At 42.4% G+C, this 6,320-nt stretch overlaps 1 long non-coding RNA gene across 1 annotated transcript; it reads right to left on the bottom strand.

Annotated features, from left to right (window-relative positions):
- Positions 1-3,430: 3,430 nt before the first annotated feature.
- On the bottom strand, positions 3,431-6,297 carry LOC138667526 (uncharacterized). The gene is made up of 2 exons (XR_011318804.1): positions 6,263-6,297; positions 3,431-4,658 (listed from the first exon to the last, which is right to left on the bottom strand). It is a non-coding gene; the product is annotated as an uncharacterized lncRNA (long non-coding RNA).
- Between the last annotated feature and the right edge of the window lie 23 nt (positions 6,298-6,320).

The raw sequence follows: 6,320 nt of genomic DNA, 5'->3' as shown, positions 1-6,320 counted from the left end.
CTATCTACATAATGGGGAAAAAGTGAAAGGAAAAGTGTTGGAGGCAAATTGACAGCAGCCAGATGTGAACAAGGGGGACTTAAAGAATGAGAGCGATGGCGCCAAAGAGTATATACCGTACAGTTGCTAAGGTGGGGCCCCGACATGGGATACTCACCACACACGGGGATATGAACACACACACAAAATGCGCCACACACTACCACGTGCTTGAACACATATACCACCCTCAGCACACATTTCACCACACATACACCAACCTCGCCACATAAAAGTCGAAACACAAAAGTCGCCGCTCAAAACTCGCCACGCGCAAAACTCGCCACATGCAAAAACTAGGCTCACGCAAAACTCGCCACAAGTGAAAAACTCACCTCATGGAAAACTCGCCACACGCAAAACTTGCACACGCGGAAAAATTGCCACATGTACAAAAGTTGCAGCACATGCAAAAGTTGCCTCACACACTGTTAGGGCTAGCGGAATGCACCAAATAATAAGACTGATAGTGTACGGTGCGTTCGTAGCCCGGGGTCCACCGTGCAGAGATGGAACCTGCTGCTGAGTAATGACGGACTATATGGCGGTACTCATAAGTATACTCGCGTGGGTTAAACTTCACCCAATGTGAAGGAAGCGATCCTGTTGCGTCACAGGATCGCGGTACCGCACATAGAAGGCGAGCAAGCAGTCAGCGAACTTAACCCCAACTAGGATAGAAGTCCGATTAGACCACTTGCTGACACAACACCGCAACAGGGTGTATTAGGCAACTCTTAATTAGAGCACCGAAGTGCGAACTGTGCCGTGCTGGCAGGCACCACTAAGCACCCAGACGTGGGTCAGGAAGCGCACTACTGGCGCACTGGCGGTCACAGCAATAGACGCTGATACGTGTGTGACACGTTGAGTGATTTGTCGGGCGCTAGATAGCAGCCATACACCATACGTGAACAGTCATACAATAGGGTAGGGGTATTTAATGAACGACTTGCACTCACAACAAACACACGTATTCAATTGTACACTAGCGCATGGCTGTGCGGTCATGCGCAGTTTATATAATTGCAGGACAGGAAGTGGCCACAGAAACTTTGCCCTTCCAGGGCCTGCCAAGAGGACCAATGGAATGTGCTGCACAGCCAGAGCACATGACCCTCGATCTCCAACGGGAGATCTTGCTCTGGGCATGCTCAGTGTGTGCAAACAAGGACTTAGTCCCAGGGAAGTCCGCTCGCCGCTGACCAGCACTGACTTTAATGGCAGGAGCTGAAGAAGCAGCAGTAACTCTCTGTACAGAGTGAGAGCGAGCAAGACACTGGGAGCGACATCCCCGCCGAGCAGACTCCACCGCGGCTGGAGGAGAACGGGAGACCGCAGCGGAGACGGATCGAGATTCCCCCTGTGCAGCAGAGGAAACTCGACTCCTAACACACACAACTTGCACATACTCAAAAGGCACCACACATAAAACTCGCCATGCGCAAAACTCGCCATGCGCAAAACTTGCTGCACACAACTTGCTACACTAACCTGTCACATGCAACTCGACACACAAAAAGTTGCTACATGCATGTTGCCACACAAAACTCATCTCACAAAAGTCGCTACATGCATGTCGCCACACGCAACTCAACACGCACAACTTGACAAACGAAACTCGCCCTAAAACACACACAAGTCTGGTATTATCCTTCAAAAATAAAAATTAGATTAATAAGCAGACAAACTACAAGAGCAACAAATGTACCATATAGGAAATACGGCAGCTGTCAGTCACATGACCTGTCTATTATGTGTATGTGTGAGCTAATATATACTGCCAGGGGGAGGGCTTCCTGTTGGCTGGGGATTTATCAGGCTGCCAATTTAGCTTACAAATACTGAGGTAAAAATACTGACCAAATAATGTGTGAACGAGGTCTAATACAGGAGGAGATGACACACAGGTATATACTATATACAGGGGAGATGACACACAGATATCTACTATATACAGGAGAGATGACACACAGGTATATACTATATAGAGGAGGTGACATACAGGTACATACTATATACAGGAGCAGATGACCTACAGGTATATACTATGTACAGGAGGAGATGACATACAGGTATATGCTATATATAGAAGATGACATACAGGTATATACTATATACAGGAGGAGATGACACACAGATATATACTATATACAGGGGAGATGACACACAGGTATATACTATATACAGGAGGAGATGACATACAGGTATATACTATATATAGAAGGAGATAACATACAGGTATATACTATATATAGGAGGAGATGACATACAGGTATATACTATATACAGGGGAGATGACACACAGCAGGTATATTATATATACAGGGGAGATGACATACAGGTATATACTATATACAGGAGATGACATACAGGTGTATACTATATATAAGGGAGATGACAAACATGTATATACTGAGGTGAAAATGAAACGGTGTGAGTGCAAAATGAGAGGAGTGAGGGAAAATAGTGGAGTGATCGGAAAATGACAGATGTGGGGTCGAAAGAGGAGTGAGGGAAAATAGTGGAGTGATCGGAAAATGACAGATGTGAGGTCGAAATGACAAGTGTTAGGGGGGAATGAGAGGAGTGAGGGAGAAAATGAGAGGTGTAAGGGAGAAAATGAGAGATATGAGGGGGAAAATGAAAAATGTGATTGGGAAAATGAGAGGCGTGATGGGAAAATAAGAGAAGTGAGGTGCTATAACTAACCACAGATATTTACTATGCCCAGGCAACGCCGGGCTCTTCAGCTAGTTCTTAATAAAGCACAATATATTGGATCAGGTCCAAATAGCTGTCAAGAATCATGTCTATAACCAAATCCAATATGCCAACATGCTACTAACAAACTAATTTGGTTCCCCTTGATTCCTATTTGACTGACACTCGTAGACTTCACGTGAAGTGAATACAGTACAAGTGAAAATCTTCATCTGCAGACATGAGCTGGGATAATTTTTCTCTTCCAATTTCCTCAGGCTTCTCATAATCCTCTACTAGATGTCTTCAACAATGATAGGTACATGCCATTTTCTATTTTTTTTTTACACTAAACCATGTATACTGCTTTTTGCTGGAATGTGAAAGCTTGGAAATTGACCAATAAAATGGTCCTTTTCTTAAGTGTACATAACCCCCCATATCCATAGGCCTTCATTATGGCAAAGAGTACCACACGACTGGCAGAGAAGAATGAGAATGGCTTCATTCATTCCTTACACTGCTCTGTTAAAATGAAAGCTGAGTTCTGATTAGTTGTTATAAAAACCATTTCACTGTAAGACAGTGGTAATGAATGAGTACCCACTAGGGTCACAAGGGTCTGGTTTTCGTGGCCCTATATTATTCTCCCTAATACAGTATCGGTTATTAAAACACATGATAGCCATTTGCATGAAAGAGGAAGAGTTTAATGAAAATATGACATGAGAAACATGACTTCAGCACACAATGTACAATCTTTACAGTGGATCATCAACCATTACAACACGAATTGAATGTGCTTTATACTCAACAGTATATTCATAAATGAAGAATTAGGTACAATGACCGAGAAATCTAAAAGAACATATTAACCTTCATGTGCGTAAACTACAGCATTTATGTACTATTAGAATAATTTACTTAACATATTATTTGCTCTCATGCTGAAAACTCTAATAAAGTCTGGATATCTAGATGGCAATACACCAAGATGTCTGCTATCTTATCTCTCCAACTCCCCCCACACAGACACATTCAGTTCAGCTAAGCATGCATATGTTTTGGGAGTAGAGAAAGCCGCTGCCAGAGATGTCTGCCACTTACTTATCTCCTGAAAGCAAAAAAGGAACAGGTCATGAAATTCAGCATACCTTATCCTTCCCTCCCATTGCATCGAATGTTGAAGGGATTTGGGGGGTCCCCATACAAAACAGATAGATGGCCAGTCACACCAAAAGTGGTGGGTTTAGCTGACTATTGTTTAATGTGTATGGGTTGTTAAATAGTTTCTCTTACCAATTTAATGCTTTGAAGACCAAATAGCGAAAGCTCATCACTGACTAGCAGCAGTAGATAAAGAAGTTTTTATCAAAAATACAGTAAGAAATGACCGAGGATTAGAATTGGAATTTCTAAGCCTTCCTTAAGTTACTCTCAGATGGGGAAGATAAAACCTGGGACAAATTGTTGTTAATATTCTTTTACCCCCGAAAATATAACTGATCCGGTCAAAATCAACATCTTTGGCCACCTTTCCTCTAAAGTGTATGAGGGGCTTAGGTAATAAAGGGTCCCTCACTAAATATTTTGTTTTAAGGCCTCCATGACCTTGAAACAGCCATGAGACCGTTGACATTAGGTCCTCTATAATTCTAACGTAAGGAATGAAATCCCCCTGCCAATTTAATACATCTACTCTCAATGTTACTGGTGTCTACTGAGAAGGAAGGTCATTGTACCTTATTCATGTCCACTTTAAAGTTAATTAAGGAAGAAATTAAGAAAATGGATAGAAATATATCAAGAATGAGAAGTGACACGTTTAATCCACTACCGCTTCTCTTCAAAGGTTAATTAGCATTTACTGTGTACATGGCTTGCAACATGATGTGTCTTCATTGAGTGATGAGATTCTGAAAATAAGAAGAGAATTAACGACTTTTGGTTTACATTAATGATGCTGGACATTACAGCAGAGAACATAACAAACTCAAGATATATAGAATCAAACTATTGAAAAAGAGGACCAAACATTAAAGGTTTTTGCTACCTCATCTGAGAGCAGCATGATGTAGGCACCCTGAAGCCAAATATGTATCACTTAGTTTACTGGGTGCAGCAGTTGTGACACAATCAGAGTTTTTAGATTTAGCAATTCAGCAGAGCTGAGAAAGCTACCCCCACCCACATCAGGCTCTCTGTGTACATTGTCTATTAACAGTGAGCTGCTTATCACAGGAGGGGGTGGAGTTGGACTAGCATGCATTTACTGCTTTATGTGCTGTAGTCCCAGCAATGATAATCATCAAGTGATAAAACCTTTATTGTAAGTAAAGAACAGCACACAGCCTGACATGTGACACATCGTTGAAATATGTGTTTTAACCCGTACCTCAGATAACATAGCAAAAACCTGCTGACAGATTCCCTTTAAGGAAATATAGCGGAGAACCTGTAAATCCTGAGAGTTTCCTAATTGTATTTAAATAGTAGGATGAAGTATGTAGTTTGAAGTGAGTTTCTAAAGGCAGGAACACTCAAAGTGTCCTCTATTCTTTCATGATGAAGGAGAAAAAGTTGTAGTGGCATGTGGAGCGCTATGGCTAAAATCTGAATGCATGGGTGAAAAGTTATTCACCCATGCATTCAGATTTTAGCCATAGCGCTCCACAGACAGCTGCACCTTTTTCTCCTACATCATTCTGTATCCCTCTTCCTGAGGGTTTGCGGCAGGAGCAGCTAAGAGCATAGTAAATTCCATTGAGAAGCTTAAGGACCTGCGGTGTCCGGGCAATGCTAGATTCGCGCTTCCCAGCTTAAGGACCTGCAGTGACGCGTATCCTGTTCCCTGATCACGTGACCAGAACCCGGAAGTGCTGGCCAGCAGCCGTGGTTCAAGGCAGTGTCCAATGATTCTCAGGTATCATCCCTTCAAGCGCAAACTGGGGTTGTGCAGGTTAGTGGCCACTTGGCCCCTGTTTGATAATCCACATAATCACCAGGTTTCACACGTTTTGCACTCCTTGCTTATTGTTTTCATTACATCTCTATTCTTTCATGGGATGTAGATTCTATACGGAGCATATTAGTACAGTAGGCCACGGGAAAACAGACATCTCGCTGCTATAGGGCCATTGGTTTAAGTTAACCCAGCCTTAGTTGGTTTAATCTTCCCTGTAGCAAACAACTTCCACCAGTAGGGGCATAGCTAAAGGTGGTGCAGAGAGGTAGGAGATAATACTTCGGTTTCACGTAACAAGACATTAGTCTTATGAATGTCACATGGTAGGTGAGAACCAGATTATATGTTTTGACTTGCGCACAGGAGTTTAAAGTTATGCTTCCACCCAAGGGTCACTAAAGCCCTGAGTATAGGGAACAAACTGCACTTTCTGTGTTGAGTGTCAAAATCCTGCACTCTAAAGTAGGGTCATTTTTTAACCTTTCTTATGTGACTCTCTGTTTTTGATGCATTGTACTTTTAAACGGTAGGACTATGAAAACACAGGCTACATACCATGTTTGAATGCTGAAGCATAATGATCTGATCCACTGTAAAAGAATGACAATAATGT

The sequence above is a fragment of the Ranitomeya imitator genome, chromosome 2, assembly GCF_032444005.1.
Source record: "Ranitomeya imitator isolate aRanImi1 chromosome 2, aRanImi1.pri, whole genome shotgun sequence".
Lineage (NCBI taxonomy): Eukaryota > Metazoa > Chordata > Amphibia > Anura > Dendrobatidae > Ranitomeya > Ranitomeya imitator.
The sequence above is the reverse complement of the archived record's forward strand: the minus strand, read 5'-3'. Positions and strand labels throughout refer to the sequence as shown.